Source organism: Microcaecilia unicolor, chromosome 11 (assembly GCF_901765095.1).
Source record: "Microcaecilia unicolor chromosome 11, aMicUni1.1, whole genome shotgun sequence".
Lineage (NCBI taxonomy): Eukaryota > Metazoa > Chordata > Amphibia > Gymnophiona > Siphonopidae > Microcaecilia > Microcaecilia unicolor.
Window position 1 is genome coordinate 71817610 of NC_044041.1, and position 15961 is coordinate 71833570.

Consider the following 15961-nt stretch of genomic DNA (forward strand, 5'->3'; position numbering starts at 1 on the left):
AATGTAATTGAATCAATGTAATCTCTAACAACTGTTAAATGTAAGCCACATTGAACCGAAACTCATTTTTGGATAATTGTGGGATACAAGTATAAATCAATCAATCAATCTCCCTAGGTCCAGGGAAAAGCTCCAATAACATACTGTCAGGACTCTGAGCTTACAGTGTGGGCCCTGGGTCAGCTGCTAGTTTTTAAGCTATGCCTGATCTTTCTCATTCCTACCGGAATAGCCATAGTTACTCCTGAGGTAATTTTGCTCCCCCCAAAAACCCTAAAAGTTGTATCGTGCAAAAATGGCAAAATTCTGAAGCATTTATTTGTTTGCATAGCACTAGTTCTAGCCGGTTAAGCAAGCAAGGAGCAAAATGTGGCATGCACAAAAGGACTGTCTCCTATCAGACAACTAATAAAAATCGTCACATCTTCGACCCCAACCGAACCCCACCAACTAATACACATGGGTTATATAAATGCCAGATCGGTAGTTAACAAAACCACAACTCTAACCAATTGGATCACAACAGACAATCTCGATTTCTTATTTAGCGAAACCTGGATCCATGACCTCAAAGACCCCATAATTTTAGAGCTATGCCCTCCAGGGTACAAAATTACCCACTGGACAAGGAATGGAAAAAGAGGAGGAGGCATAGCTATAATCTATAGATCCCAATTCACCGTCACAACAACAGCCGAATCCATGCTTCCCCAACTCGAAATTGCTTCAGTTAGAATCAACCACCTAAACATTTTCCTGTTCTATAGACCACCAGGTAATTGGCAAGACTGCCAAACACATTTTATGGATTTCATATCAAGCACATATGCTTCTACCCAAAACCTTCTCATAGCAGGAGACATCAACCTTCACCTTGAGGATACTAACCTAACAAATGTATGTGAATGCAAGGACTTCCTTCACCTATGGGAGCTTCACTGGCCAAATATACAACCCACCCATATTAAAGGACACACATTAGACATCATTACACACAAATTCTCAACAGAACTAAATTTCGCACTAACAAATACAAAATGGACAGCTATACCATGGTCCGATCACTACAAAGCTAATCTTACCCTCTACTGGCGAACAAAAGACTCACAACATAAACAAGAACAACTAACCTACACCACGAGAGGCAAAATAGACCCGCTAACATTTTGGCAACAATTCTACAACAACGAATGGACATCACCAACAGACTCACCCCAATTTCTCCATGAATGGGACAACAGATGCAGAAGCATATTGGACAACATAGCACCACTTCAAACCAGAACATCACACAGAAAGAACTCGATACCATGGTTTAATGAAGAACTAAAAGAATTAAAAACACAAGTCAGAAGATTAGAACGAGCATAGAATAAGAAAAGAGATGATTCTGCACTCAACGACTGGAAACAACTACAAAGAAAATACAAATACACAATCAGACAAACTAAAAGATCATATTATAAAACTAAAATTGGACCAGACTAGAAGGATACACATAAACTCTTCCAACTCATAAACAAACTACTAAATACCACACCGGTTACCTCTAACAACATAGACACCCCATCAGCAAACAATCTTGCGAATTACTTCAAAGAGAAAATTATAAAATTACGACTCATGATACCCACCAATGCAACTGACTATGTAAACCTCCTTGAATGTTTAGATTCATTACCTGGAGAATTTCCAGCAGACCGATCATGGACCAACTTTGACACACTCTCGATCGATAACATCTCCCAATCACTTGGAAGATACGCCAAATCGCAATGCAAATTAGACATCTGCCCTAATAACCTCATAAGATCTGCCCCTCAACAACTCAAAACAGACCTAACGAGTCACCTGAACTACATGCTACAAAATGGTCTCTTCCCAAAGGATAAAGGAAATATTTTGCTTACTCTGCTACCTAAAGACGCAAAGAAAAATACAAATGACTTAACCAATTATCGTCCAGTAGCATCTATCCCACTGATAACCAAACTTATGGAGGGCTTGGTGACAACACAGCTCACTAACTACTTAAATAAATTCTCAATTCTTCATGAGTCTCAATCAGGATTTTGGTCGAACCACAGCACTGAAACAGTACTAGTGACTTTGATGAATAAATTTAAACAAACAATTGCAACTGGTAACAACATACTTCTCTTACAGTTTGACATGTCCAGTGTCTTCGACATGGTCAACCACGGAATATTACTCCATATCCTAGAATACTTTGGAGTCAGAGGTAACATTCTCAATTGGTTTAAAGGATTCCTGACCACAAGATCATACCAAGTAACAGCCAATGCGGCTATATCTGCCCCATGGACACCTGAATGCGGAGTTCCTCAAAGATCCCCCCTCTTGCCAACCCTCTTCAACCTAATGATGATACCCTTAGCCAAGCTACTAGCCGATCAAAACCTCAATCCATACATATATGCAGATGATGTCACGATCTACATCCCTTTCAAACATGATCTAAAGGAAATCACTAACGACATCAACCAAAGTTTCCAAATCATGCACTCCTGGGCTGATGCATTCCAGCTAAAACTTAACGCAGAAAAAACACAATGTCTTATACTCACCTCACAACATAATACAAGTAAACTCACCACCATAAATATACCAAACTTTTCCCTTCCCGTCTCAAACACTTTGAAAATTCTTGGAGTTACCATTGATCGAAATCTCACACTCGAAAACCACGTGAAGAATACAACAAAGAAGATGTTCTACTCCATGTGGAAACTCAAAAGAGTAAAACCTTTCTTCCCAAGAGCCATTTTTCGAAACCTGGTACAGTCAATGGTACTAAGTCACCTGGACTATTGCAACGCACTCTACGTTGGCTGTAAAGAACAGACCATCAAGAAACTTCAGATGGCCCAGAATACCGCAGCCAGACTCATATTTGGAAAAACAAAATATGAAAATGCAAAACCCCTAAGAGAGAAACTACACTGGCTCCCACTAAAAGAACGTACTACATTCAAGATCTGCACGATGGTTCATAAAATCATTTACGGTGATGCCACGACCTACATGCTAGATCTTGTGGACCTACCTCCCAGAAATGCTAAAACATCTGCCCGCACATTTCTTAATCTACACTTCCCCAACTGTAAAGGATTAAAATACAAACTAACACATGCATCCAGCTTTTCCTACATGAGCACGCAGCTGTGGAATGGACTACCAACTAACCTGAAAACAATTACGATATAACCCACTTTTGCAAATCTCTGAAAACCTATCTCTTCAACAAGGCCTACCACAATAATCCATAGCTTAATTATAACACTTCACCATTCTTCCCTTATTCTGAACGTCTTCCTTCTATACTGTTTGCCTAGCTCTTTTTTTGTCATCCTCTTTGTAACACCAATTGTATCTTTACCCTGGAATGGCGATGCCATAACAGATCTCTGTAAGCCACATTGAGCCTGCAAATAGGTGGGAAAATGGTGGATACAAGTGCAATAAATAAATAAATAAAATAGAGGGGAGACAAGGAAAAATATAGTAACATAGAGGTCGATATTCAAAGTGATTTAACTGACTAGAAACGGCTCCTGGTCAGTTAAGTTGCTTATTCAGAGCTAACTGCTCATTTTCAGTGGCACTTAACCTTAATGCTGCTGAAAAAGTCCGGTTAGTGCCCAACTCAAAACCAGCTATTTGGGGGGGCGTTCTGAGGGTCAGTGGTGTTCCTTGGTCGGCTGCCACCCGGAGTGGATCACTGCTGCGCACCCCCCCCCCCCCCCCCAGGTGCAGCATCACCCCCCCCCCCCCCCCCCCGGTGCAGCATTGTCCACCCCTCCCTGGTGCAACATCAACAGCCCCCGGGTGCAGCGTTGCCCTCCCTCGGCACATCACCTCCAGCCCCCCCCCCCCCACACTCAGGTGCATTGCTTTTACCTCCTGGGGTGCTGGGAGCAGCTGCGTAGCTGTCGGCTCCGCCGGTTCCCTGTTCCCTCTGCCCTGGGACAGGAAGTAACATCAGAGGGAGCAGGGAACTGGCGGAGCTGACAGCCGTGTGGCTGCTCCCTGCACCCCTCCTGCAGTGTGCACCCAGGGTGGACCCCCCTGCCCTCGATACACCACTGCTGAGGGTGGAGTCAGCACTTGGCTGGTTAAGTGCCAATATTCAGCACTTAACCAGCCAAGGCAACTGCAAGTTTCAGTCTGTGTTTATGCAGTAACCCATGGCTGGTTAAGTGCTGAATATCACACTTAGCCAGCTGTGGTTTCGCCAGCTCCATAAACCTGGAAAATCAATGCTCGGATATGGCCTGGCATTGAATTTCCGGGGATAGTGCTAGTAGATTATCGTCTCCATAGTAAATGACAGCAGATAAAGACCTGCACGGTCCATCCAGTCTGCCCAACAAGGTGGCCAGAGCCGGCCCGCTTCTACATGCAGGTTATGCTCCTTCATGATTGAATACTGGCATCATAAACGGAGCAGTTGGAAATTTAGCACCATACCATCCACATATATGCAGTTATATATGATAGAATCTTAGAACACAATACACAGTACTATGGCAATAGTCTGAAGAATGGTTTTATTATTATGCCTGCAGCATAGTCACATTCATTATTCAACAATATTGCAAATGACATTTTACTCTTTAATTTCAACCATAAGATGTCTTCCGCTCCCCCACGGAGATACACAGCAGCCGCACTCATAGCTTGTGATATGAATGTGATATAAACTCTGCTTACTTGATCCTGTTCTGTCTTTGCCATTTTCATGACACAGACTGTAGAAGTCTGCCCGGCACTGGCCTTATTTCACATCTATTGGCATTTCCACCTAAGCACTGCTCCTGCCCATCATAACACGTCAACAGACATGAGGCCATTTAAGTTTTGTGTTAAATGCCATCCTCTTTCTTATTTAGGGATCCTCTGTGTTTATCCCTTGAATTTTTGAATTCTGTCACTATCTTTGTCCCCACCATCTCCACCAGAAGAGTATTCCAGACATCCACTACCCTCTCCATGAGGAAGTATTCTCTGATTTTACTCCTAAGTCTACTACTCCGCAACCTGAGTTCATGTCCTCTAGTTCTGCTGTTCCCCTGTCTCTGAAAGAGATTTAATTAATTTTGTATTAATACCTTTCAATATATCCTCTATCCCTCCTTCAAGTCACTTCTCATAGGTCTTTCGGCACAAAACCCATACCATTTTGTTGTCTTCCTCTGAATTTCTTCACATCTTTTCCTGTCCTTAGCAAGATATGGCCTCCAAAACTATACACAATATTCCAAGTGGGACCTCACCACCAACAACTTGTACAGAGCAGCCCTGGATTAACCCAGTAGCGTAGCCAAGGGTGGGCCTGGGCGGGCCCAGGCCCACCCAGTAGCAGCACACCTATGGTGTAACTGGCAGGGATTCCCAAGCCCCACCAGCTGAAAACTCCCAACAATTGTCACTCCTACATACCTTGTAAATAGCAGATGGCATGCAGGTGAGACAAGGAGAGACCAAATCACCTGTGGGACAGGGAGGGGTTCTTCTGCCCACCCATCTTGTGTCCAGGCCCACTCAAAGTTGGGTGTCTGGCTACACACCTGGATTAACCATTAAGCAAAATAAGCACATGCTTAGGGCACCAAGGGAAGGGGGCGGGGCACCAGAGTTTTTCTTCCTAGTTATCATGCCGCAGCTGTTTCACTGCTGTCTGCCACATCCATATCCAACATGAATTTCAGTGTTTTTCTAATCATTATAAATATTTATGATGTTTTGTTTCATACAATAATGATATATCATCACTTATTGAGTCTTAGATGAAGATGATCAAATGCCCTGCGCTGTTCCAAACAGCACTCTAAAATTAGTACTGGAACAGTGTAGGGCAATAATGTCCCTATGATCAAAACCAATAGCATGCAAATTTATGCTCACTATTAGCTCTGACCATAGGGGTATTTCTGCAGGAGGATTGTGCCTGTTAGGGTAGGGAAGTCCTGCCCAGCGCATCCAGGATGCACTGGGCAGGGCAGGGTGCCACCATTTTGGAGGCAGCGCTGGGAGTGCTATTCCATCTTCCCTCATTTGAAGGTATAGGGGAGGTTTGGGGGGGTCGCTAGACCACCAGAGGGAGGGGGCGTTAGACCACTGGGGAGAGCTGGAGTTCTATGTTATGTTATGTCTATGTTATATGTTGGGGGCAGGGGGACCAGGCTGTTGTGGTGGGGTGGGGGGTTTGGGACAGGCTCAGGGCAGGGGGTTGGGTCTACTGTTGGGTTGAGCTGTTCTTTTGGGGGGGTCACATTCAGGCTCATTTTCGAAAGAGAAGGACGCCCATCTTTTGACATAAATCGGAAGATGGACGTCCTTCTCCCAGGGTCGTCCAAATCGGTATAATCGAAAGCCGATTCTGGACATCCCCAACTGCTTTCCGTCACCGGGACGGCCAAAGTTCAAGAGGGCGTGTTGGAGGCATAGCGAAGGCAGGACTTGGGCGTGTCTAACACTTGGATGTCATTGACCCATAATCGAAAGAAACAAGGACATCCCTGACGAACACTTGGACGACTATACCTGGTCGTGTTTTTCTTACGACCACAAAAAGTTGCTCGATATGACCACCAGAGAGAATCGGGGATGACCTCCCCTTACTCCCCCAGTGGTCACTAACCCCCTCCGACCCTCCAAAAATATCTTTCAAAATATTGATTGCCAGCCTCAGATGTCATACTCAGGTCCATGACAGCAGTATGCAGGTCCCTGGAGCAGTTTTAGTGGGTGCAGTGCACTTCAGGCAGGCGGACCCAGGCCCTTCCCCCCCACCACCTGTTACACTTGTGCTGGTAAATGTGAGCCCTCCAAAACCCACCAGAAACCCACTGTACCCACATCTAGGTGCCCTCCTTCACCTGTAAGGGCTATTTTAGTGGTGTACAGTTGGGGGTGGTGGGTTTTGGGGGCCTCAGCACACAAGGAAAGGGAGCTATGTACCTGGGAGCAATTTATGAAGTCCACTGCAGTGCCCCCTAGGGTGCCTGGTTGGTGTCCTGGCATGTCAGGTGGACCAGGGCACTACAAATGCTGGCTCCTCCCACTACCAAATGGCTTGCATTTGGTCGTTTCTAAGATGGACATCCTTGGTTTCCATTATCGTCGAAAATCAGAAACGACCAAGTCTAGGGATGACCAAATCTAGGGACAACCAAATTTAAGGATTTGGATGTCCCTGACAGTATTTTCGAAATGAAAGATGGACATCCATCTTGTTTTGAAAATATGGGTTTCCCCGCTCCTGTAATGGGACGTTTTGCGAGGACGTCCATATCAAAACATGGACGTCCCTTTCAAAAATGCCCCTCATTGTGTCACATTGGGCTCTTCTGTAAGGGGACAAGGGTTGGGTCATCTGGTGGTGGGGGGGCTGTTCAGGTGGGGGGATGGGGGCCTGCTAGCATGCAGATGCATCCAAGCTAGTTTGGTGAGCTGCCTGCTGAGCATTGAAGAAATACAGATGTCCCTGTTTTGCATGCATTTGAATGCTATTGTTGTTCAAAGCTGGCGAGCACATTGTTACACACAATGGCTGGCTCTGATCATGGGACACAGGCAAACGCGGGCACTGGTCCAGCACTAATGGCCTCTAGTGGCTGCATTTGCTTTTGATCATCTGGGCCTTAGTGTCTTGTCAGTTAAGAAATGGAAGGGCTGAGGGGTACCATTGTTGAGCTGTGCTTAGGGCCAGGGCAGCAGAGAGGGGGGGCAGGGGGGACAAAATTCCCTGGGCCCAGGCCTCCAAAGGGGCCCCGGTGCCGGGGTCAGGCCGCTGGCGCTGCAGTCCCCAGTCTCACCTGCCTGCCTCCTTGGCTCCGGGCCCCCTGCATTCGAAGCGACAGTCACAGATTGCCTTGCTTTGGGCCTTCCCTTCCTGTGTCCCGCCCTCGCGGAAAGTGGAAGCTACATCAGACAAGGGCAGGACACAGGGAGGGAAGGCCAGAAGAGAGGCGATCTGCGACTCAAGAGAGGCAATCTGCGACTGCCGCTTTGAATGCAGGGGGCCTGGAGCCGTGGAGGCAGGCAGGTGAGACCGGGGACGGCAGCGACAGGGGGCGGCAGCAGCAGGGGGAGCGACGGGGGGTGGCAGCGGCGGGGGCGGAGGCGGGGCGGCCTTGCTCCGGGCCCGGCCTAGTCTCTCGGCGGCCCTGCTTAGGGCATCAGTTGGCCTTAATTTGGCTCTGGTACAGGGTATTGACACCTCGTTTCTTCTGCTCATTATGCCTCTTTGAATGTAAACTAGCATCCTTCTGGCTTTGACCACCAACTCTTCACATTGTTTTGTCAGCTAAAGATCCTCAGATACTATCCCCCTGATAGTCAGCTGGTGGCGGTCAGCGTTTTAAAAAAATGCTGGTAATCACCGGCTAAATTATCCCTTGATATTCAGTGCTGGGCCATGTTTGGGCACCAGCACTGAATATCGAGGAATAATTTTGGGCAGGCTGGGCTTTGGAACTTTTGTAGGCCCGGCCGATATTCAGCCAGGAGGACACTCATAAGAGTTATGCGGCTTGGCTGAATATTGAGCTGGGACCCACATAACTTTTTTTAACAATTTTTTTTTAAAGGTCTCCAAGCTCCCTCCTGCCCTCTCTGGTCAATGACCCCCTCCTTCCCACCCCACTCACCAATAAGAAGCTCCCCCCCAGAACCCTTCAACTCCCCCATTGTCCAGGTAGGCCCCTGACTCCCCCAGGGCTACCTGTATCCCTGGTGGTCTAGTGGTGGTTCTTGGGGGGCAGGAATGCAGCCCCCTTGCTCCTGCCCCTTGCAGCGCCAATGCAAAGTGGCAGCTGCTTAGCTATCCAGGTGCCAGCATTGAATATTGCTGGCACCCGCTTAACCTTGGGCTCCTCCCCAGTGTCTCCCCCAGCGCCACCCCTGACCTGCCCACTTTTTGTTTGGGCGGTCTGTGGGGATATTCAGCAGCACTCTCCGGCTCCTGCCTGCTTAAATCGCTTGGAATATTGGACCGTATCACCCCAAGGTCCCTTTCCTGGTCTATTCATATCAGCCTCTTGCCCCTTAATTCATACAGCAAATTTCTGCTCCCAAGTGCATCACTTTCTACTTCCCAAATGCATCAGTCTGTACTTCTCTGCATTAAATTTTAATTGCCAAACATTAAACAGAAGAACATAAGAGACAGTCTTCTAGCTTTGGTAGATCTCTTCCTTCATGTTTTCTACTCCCTCCAGGGTGTCCACTCTGTTGAAAATCTTTGTATCATCCACTAAAAAGCAAACTTTTCCTTCTAATCCTTCAGCAATTTTACTCACAAATATGTTGACTAGAATTGGTCCCTTTACTGATACCTGAGACATTCTGCTACTCACCCTTCTTTCCTCTGAGTGAACTTCATTTACCGTCGTCGTCTGCCGCCCTATTAGTCAACCAATTTCTGATCCAGTTTACCACCTTGGAGCCCATCCCTAAACCATTCAGTTTATTTATGTCTGCTATGAGCAGTGCTTTTTTTGTGCCGGTACGCACCGGTATGGTGTACCGGCACCTTTTTTCTGACATCCGGCTCACCTGCCCGCTCCCTTCCGTTCGTGCTCCGTGCTCCATGAGTTGAAATCTTTTGTTTACCCGAAGTCACGGCAAACCAGCAATGAAAGCAGCAGGCAGGCAGGCTCGTCTCCTCGTCGCTTCCCTTCCCTCAGCGTGTCCCGCCTTCCTCTGATATAATTTCCTTTCCGCAAGGGCGGGATGCGCTGAGAGGGAAGGGAAGCGACGAGGAGACGAGCCTACCTTCCTGCCTGCTGGTTTCACTGCCAGTTCGCCGAGACTTCGGGTAAACAAAAGATTTCAGCTCAGGGAGCACAGGAGCACGAACGGAAGGGAGCGGGAAGGCAGGGAAGAGAGAATTGCTGGACATGGATAGGAGGGGAGGGCAGGGGAGAGAGGAGAATCGCTGGACATGGATGAGAGGGGAGAGCAGGGGAGAGAATCGCTGGACACGGATGGGAGGAGAGGGCAGAGGAGAGGAGAATTGCTGGACATGGATGGGAGGGGAGGGCAGGGGAGAGAGGAGACATGCTGGACATGGAGGGGAGGGGAGGGCAGGGAACAGAGGAGAATTGCTGGACATGGATGGGAGGGGAGGGCAGAGGAGAGAGGAGAATCGCTGGACATGGATGGGAGGGGAGGGCAGGGGAGAGAGGAGAATCGCTGCACATGGAGGGGAGGGCAGGGAAAAGAGAATTGCTGGGCATGGATGGGAGTGGAGGGCAGGGAAGAGAGGAGAATCACTGGACATGGATGGGAGGGGAGGGCAGGGGAGAGAGGGGAATCGCTGCACATGGAGGGGAGGGCAGGGAAAAGAGAATTGCTGGGCATGGATGGGAGTGGAGGGCAGGGAAGAGAGGAGAATTACTGGACATGGATGGGAGGGGAGGGCAGGGGAGAGAGGAGACATGCTGGACATGGAGGGGAGGGGAGGGCAGGGAACAGAGGAGAATTGCTGGACATGGATGGGAGGGGAGGGCAGAGGAGAGAGGAGAAAAACTGCACATGGATGGAGAAAATAGGCAAAAGCTGGATCCACGTTATACCTCCTCTAGTCAATTCCACTGAGGACCCAGCTTTTACTTATGGATGTAGGGCAAGAAATGAAGAAGAAAGGAGGAAAGTAAAGAAATAAATGGAAAGGAAGCCCTGGAAACTGAGTTAAGAGAACAGATAGAGAGCAGCAGAACCAGAGACTGGGACCAATATGGATAGAAAAACAAAGTCACCAGACAGCAAAGGTAGAAAAAAAATCATTTTATTTTCATTTTAGTGTTTGGAATATGTTCAATTTGAGAATTTACATCTGCTGTCTTATTTTGCACTGGGTATACTGCAGCTGTAACAGCTTACAGAAAATATTTATAATGAAAAAAAAATCACATTTTTTTCTCCTATACTAGTATAATATTTTCAGTGATGTCTGTTTATATGCGCCATGGCTTGTATAAGGGGTGTGGCTAATGTGGGTGTGGCTATCATAGGGGTGGAGCCATATGTGGTGACCCCGCCCATAATGAGAACCGGCACCCTTTTTTCTACAAAAAAAGCACTGGCTATGAGGAACAGTATCAAAGGCTTTGCAGATATCTAAGTAGACAACATCCAGCGCATACCCTCAATCCGGTTCTGTGGTCACCCAGTCAAAGAAATCAATCAGATTTGTTTGACAAGATTTGCCTTTGGTAAAGTCATGTTTCCTTGGATCTTGTTACTCATTGGATTGTAGATATTTGGCTTTTCTTTCCTTCAACAGCATCTTGGGTTCACTGGTCAGTAGCGTCCCACCTCTTCTCTATTACAGCCTTTGTGAAGATGGATCACATCAGCCTTTCTCCCATCCTGTGGTACATCTCTAGTTTTCAAGGATCTATTAAACACATCCTTTAGCAGACCTGCCAAAGTAATAATGAGCACTAATTGCCAATTGAGTTTACGCACATAACTCCCTAAGCATATTCTGTAACGCACTGCACCTAAATTTTAATGCGGGTAGGTAAAAAGGGGCATGGTTATGGGCAGGGAAATGGGCATTTCGTGGTCGTTCCAAAATTTATGCACATTGTTATAGAATATGGCCCTCTGCACCTAAATCTATGTACCGGGATTTACGCCATGTTTTCATTGGTATAAATGGATGTGCATAGTTTTAGGTGCTAGGATGCCAACTAAGTGTATTCTCAGTGGTGTGCTGGAGCCGGCTCGCTCCGGCTCACAAGATCCGGTTGTTAAATTTTGCTCGGACTTGCGAGCCGGTTGTTGGAAAGGGTGAGCCGGCTCTCCCTCCCTCCTCCCTCCGGATTCGGTCCCTCACCGACCCTACCTTGGCCATTGAATTCTTTGGGGCAGGCAGTGTTGCCTGCCCACTGACATCGCTGACTCTCCCCCGCTGCCTGTTCGCGCTTTAAAAATGGTCACCGAGACTTCCAGAGGCGGCCTCGCGAGACTTCTGTAAGTCTCGGCGGCCATTTTGAAGCGCGATCGGGCGGTGGAGGAGAGTCAGCGATGGCAGCGGGCAGGCAACACTGCCTGCTCCGAAGAATTCGATGGCCAAGGCAGGGTCGGTGAGGGACCGGATCCGGAGGGAGGGAGGGAGGAAGCAGGAGAATTTGCTGAACAAGTCGGGAGGGTGTGGAAGGGGAGAGAAGGGAGCCGCTGGGCATGGGTGGATGGAGGGGAGAGAAGGGTCGCTGGTGCATACAGGGCAGGGGAGAGGAGAGGAGGGTCACTGCTGGACATGGGCAGATGGAGGGCAGGAGAGAGGAGGGTCACTGGGTATGGGTGCATGCAGGGCAGCGGAGAGGAGGGTCACGGTATGGGTGCATGGAGGGCAGGGCAGGGGAGAGGAGGGTCACTGCTGGACATGGGTGGATCATGGAGGGCAGGAGAGGGTCACTGCTGGACATGGGTGGATGGAGGGCAGGGGAGAGGAGGCTCTGGGTATGGGTGCATGCAGGGCAGTGGAGAGGTGGTCACTGGGTATGGGTGCATGGAGGGCAGGGCAGGGGAGAGGAGGGTCACTGCTGGACATGGGTGGATCATGGAAGGCAGGGGAGAGAAGGGTCGCTGGACATGGGTGCATGCAGGGCAGGAGAGAGTAGGGTCACTGTTGGACATGGGTGCATAGAGGGCAGGGGAGAGAAGGGTCGCTGGACATGGGTGCATGCAGGGCAGGGGAGAGGAGGGGAGAGGGAAGAAATGCTGGACATGGATGGAGGGACGGGAAGAGTGAGGAAGGAGATGAGATGAGGGAAAAGGAAGAGAGGAGAAAAACTGCACATGGATGAAGAAAATAGGCAGAAGCTGAGGACCAGAAATGAAGAAGAAAGGAGGAAAGGAAAGAAATAAATGGAAAGGAAGCCCTGGAAACGGAGTTAAGAGACAGATAGCAGCAGAATCGGATACTGGGCCAGCATGATCAGAAAAACAGTCACCAGACAACAAAGGTAGAAAAAAATCATTTTATTTTCATTATAGTGTTTGGAATATGTTCACTTTGAGAATCAGGTGCTCAACATTAAAAGTTTATATTTATTTATTTACTTATTTATGGCATTTTATCCCACATTAAACATGAATTAGATTGGAACCTGGGATCATTTAATTTTTTTTCCTGGCGAGAGTAATGTATTGCGCCCCCCCCCCCTCCCCCCGGCTATAGCCAGCTCTGCAATTTTGGGGGGGCGCAGAGGTGGACGGGGGGCGCTGAGGTGGATGAGGGGGCGCAGAGGTGGACGGGGGGGGGGCACCGAGGTGGACCGGAGAGAGAGCCTGTTGTTAAAAATTTACCAGCACACCACTGTGTATTCTGTATACTGCGCCTAACTCTAGGCACTGCTTATAGAATACTAGTGGAACCATGCTCGTTTCCTCAACAATGAAATGGGCCCTAGGTAGGCTGTCCTGCAAGCTTTTTTCTTCTATTTCCCCTGCCCTCCCCTCCATGTCCAGTGATTCTCCTCTTCCCTGCCCTCCCATCCGTGTCCCGCGATTCTCTCCTCTACTGTCCTCCCATCCCATCCATGTCCATCAATTCTCCTCTGCCCTGCCCTTCCCTCCCCTTTCCTTCCTTCCTCCATCCCTCCCTCCCTCCCTCCCCTCAATGTCCCGCGATTCTCTCCTCCCCTCAATTTGTACCTGAATGTTCTCTGGCTGGCTGGCACTGGCTTCCGTTCCATTCGTAACATCCCTCCTGATGTCAGCTTGCCTCCAGCGTTCCCTTCCCTCTCATTGTTCCGCCCTCTGACGTCATTACATTTTGACGTGAAGGCAGGGCAATGATTGGGAATGGATGTTACGAACCCAGGCATCCAGACGTAGAACATTGGAGGTGCAAATTATTATATAGGATGCTTAGTCAGCACTGATTTCCGTGCAGATTATTTAGGTGTCATATATAGAATCTCCCCCTATATATCTAAAAGATGCTGGAATGATGTGCCCTAAGGACTAGATTCTATATATCATGCCTACAAAATTGGCTCTGAAATTAAAAAAGCCTAAGCATATTCTAGAAAGTACACCTTAATTTAGGTGTACTTTATAGAATGAGCCTAAATTTCCACTCAGTTTACAGAATATACTGAGCACCCATCAACATCACTAAATTTAGTCACGACCGGTTATGCCATGTTTTACAAATGGTGTAAATGCCGAGGCCTAAATTACGTGCGAAGCAGATGTATTCTATAACAATGCACATAGATTTTAGAAATGCCCATGATCCGCCCAGTCCATGGCCACACCCCCTTTTCAACTGTATGGCTTAGAATTTACACGCATCATGTTATAGAATACGCATAGTCAGTTTTGCGCGTAAATTATAATTATTGCCAATTAGTGTCAATTGCTTGTTAATTGGCAATTATCAGTACTGACTGGCCTGTTAACTAATTAATTTGTGTGTGCAAATACAAAATATGACAGTATTTGCACACGCAACTTAAGTCGCACTACATAGAATCCAGAGGAAAGTGCCTATTCTATATCAGCAATTGCCATTATGGAATATTAATGTAAGTCCACAGTTACATAGTAACATAGTAAATGACGGCAGAAAAAGACCTGCATGGTCCATCCAGTCTGCCCTACAAGATAAACTCATGTGCGCTACTTTTTGTGTATACCTTACCTTGATTTGTACCTGTCCTTTTCAGGGCACAGACCGTGTAAGACTGCCCAGCACCATCCCCGCCTCCCAACCACCAGCCCCGCCTCCCACCACCAGCTCTGGCACAGACCGTATAAGTCTGCCCAGCACTATCCCCGCCTCCCGCCACCGGCTCTGCCACCCAATCTCGGCTAAGCTCCTTAGGATCCATTCCTTCTGAACAGGATACCTAACTTTAGGCATATGAACTTAAACTACCTTGATGGTTATGTAAATGCTCATGCCTAAATGTAGGCAGTTAGACACATAACTGCTAGGGTTCTAGGCACACCCCCTGACCCACCCATGTCCCTCCCAGGTCTACGCCCCCTTGCAGTTAGACACATAACTGCTAGTGTTCTAGGCACACCCCCTGACCCACCCATGCCCATCCCAAGTCCACACCCCTTTGCAATTGCACAATTGGCAGAATCTTAATAAGGAAAGTTATGCACGTAACTTGTGCCAATTAGCACCAAGTAACACCAATTATAGCCAATGATTTGTCATTAATGCCAACTAGCAGCTAATTATTAAATTGTTATGCACATAATTGACAGTATTTTATAACCGATGTGTACAACTTTGCATGCTAAGTGTAACATTTTGCACACATGTTTATAGAATTAGGAGGGTTACATCTACTTATTTCATACCCAGAATCCTTTGCAATTAGATTACTGTAACTCTCTCCTTTCAGGTCTCCAACTCTCTCAAATCTGATGCTTACAAATGAATCAAAATACTTCAGTAAAACATTTGTATGGTAAGAAGCCATTTGACAGAACATTGGCTCCCATTATCTTATTATAGTCCTTTTAAAGTCCTTACCATCACACATCAAACATACTATACAGGTGTCCCCTTGTTTCTTCATAATTCACTCATTCCATATGCACCAACTCTTCAGTCATCTCAACAAAATCTCATGATTATCCCCACTTACTCAGTTTTTGGTTCGATTCTAATCATTGTTTCTGTCTTAGTGTGGTGGCCCCCAAATTCTAAAATCACCTCCCCTTAGGTATCTGTCTACATGCTTCATTCCAGAGGTTTAAAAAAGCTTTGAAGGCCTATTATTTTGGCCAAGCTCTTCCTCCAGATTGACTCCTTTCCTATTCTGACAGTGTTCCTTGCCTCTGATCTTATTTCTTCTGGCCTCAGTCCTGACGGTGACCACATGCAAGTACCCTTGCCTTTCAATTGTCTGAGTTTTTATGCATGTACACGGACCCAATATCAGAAGGATCTCAT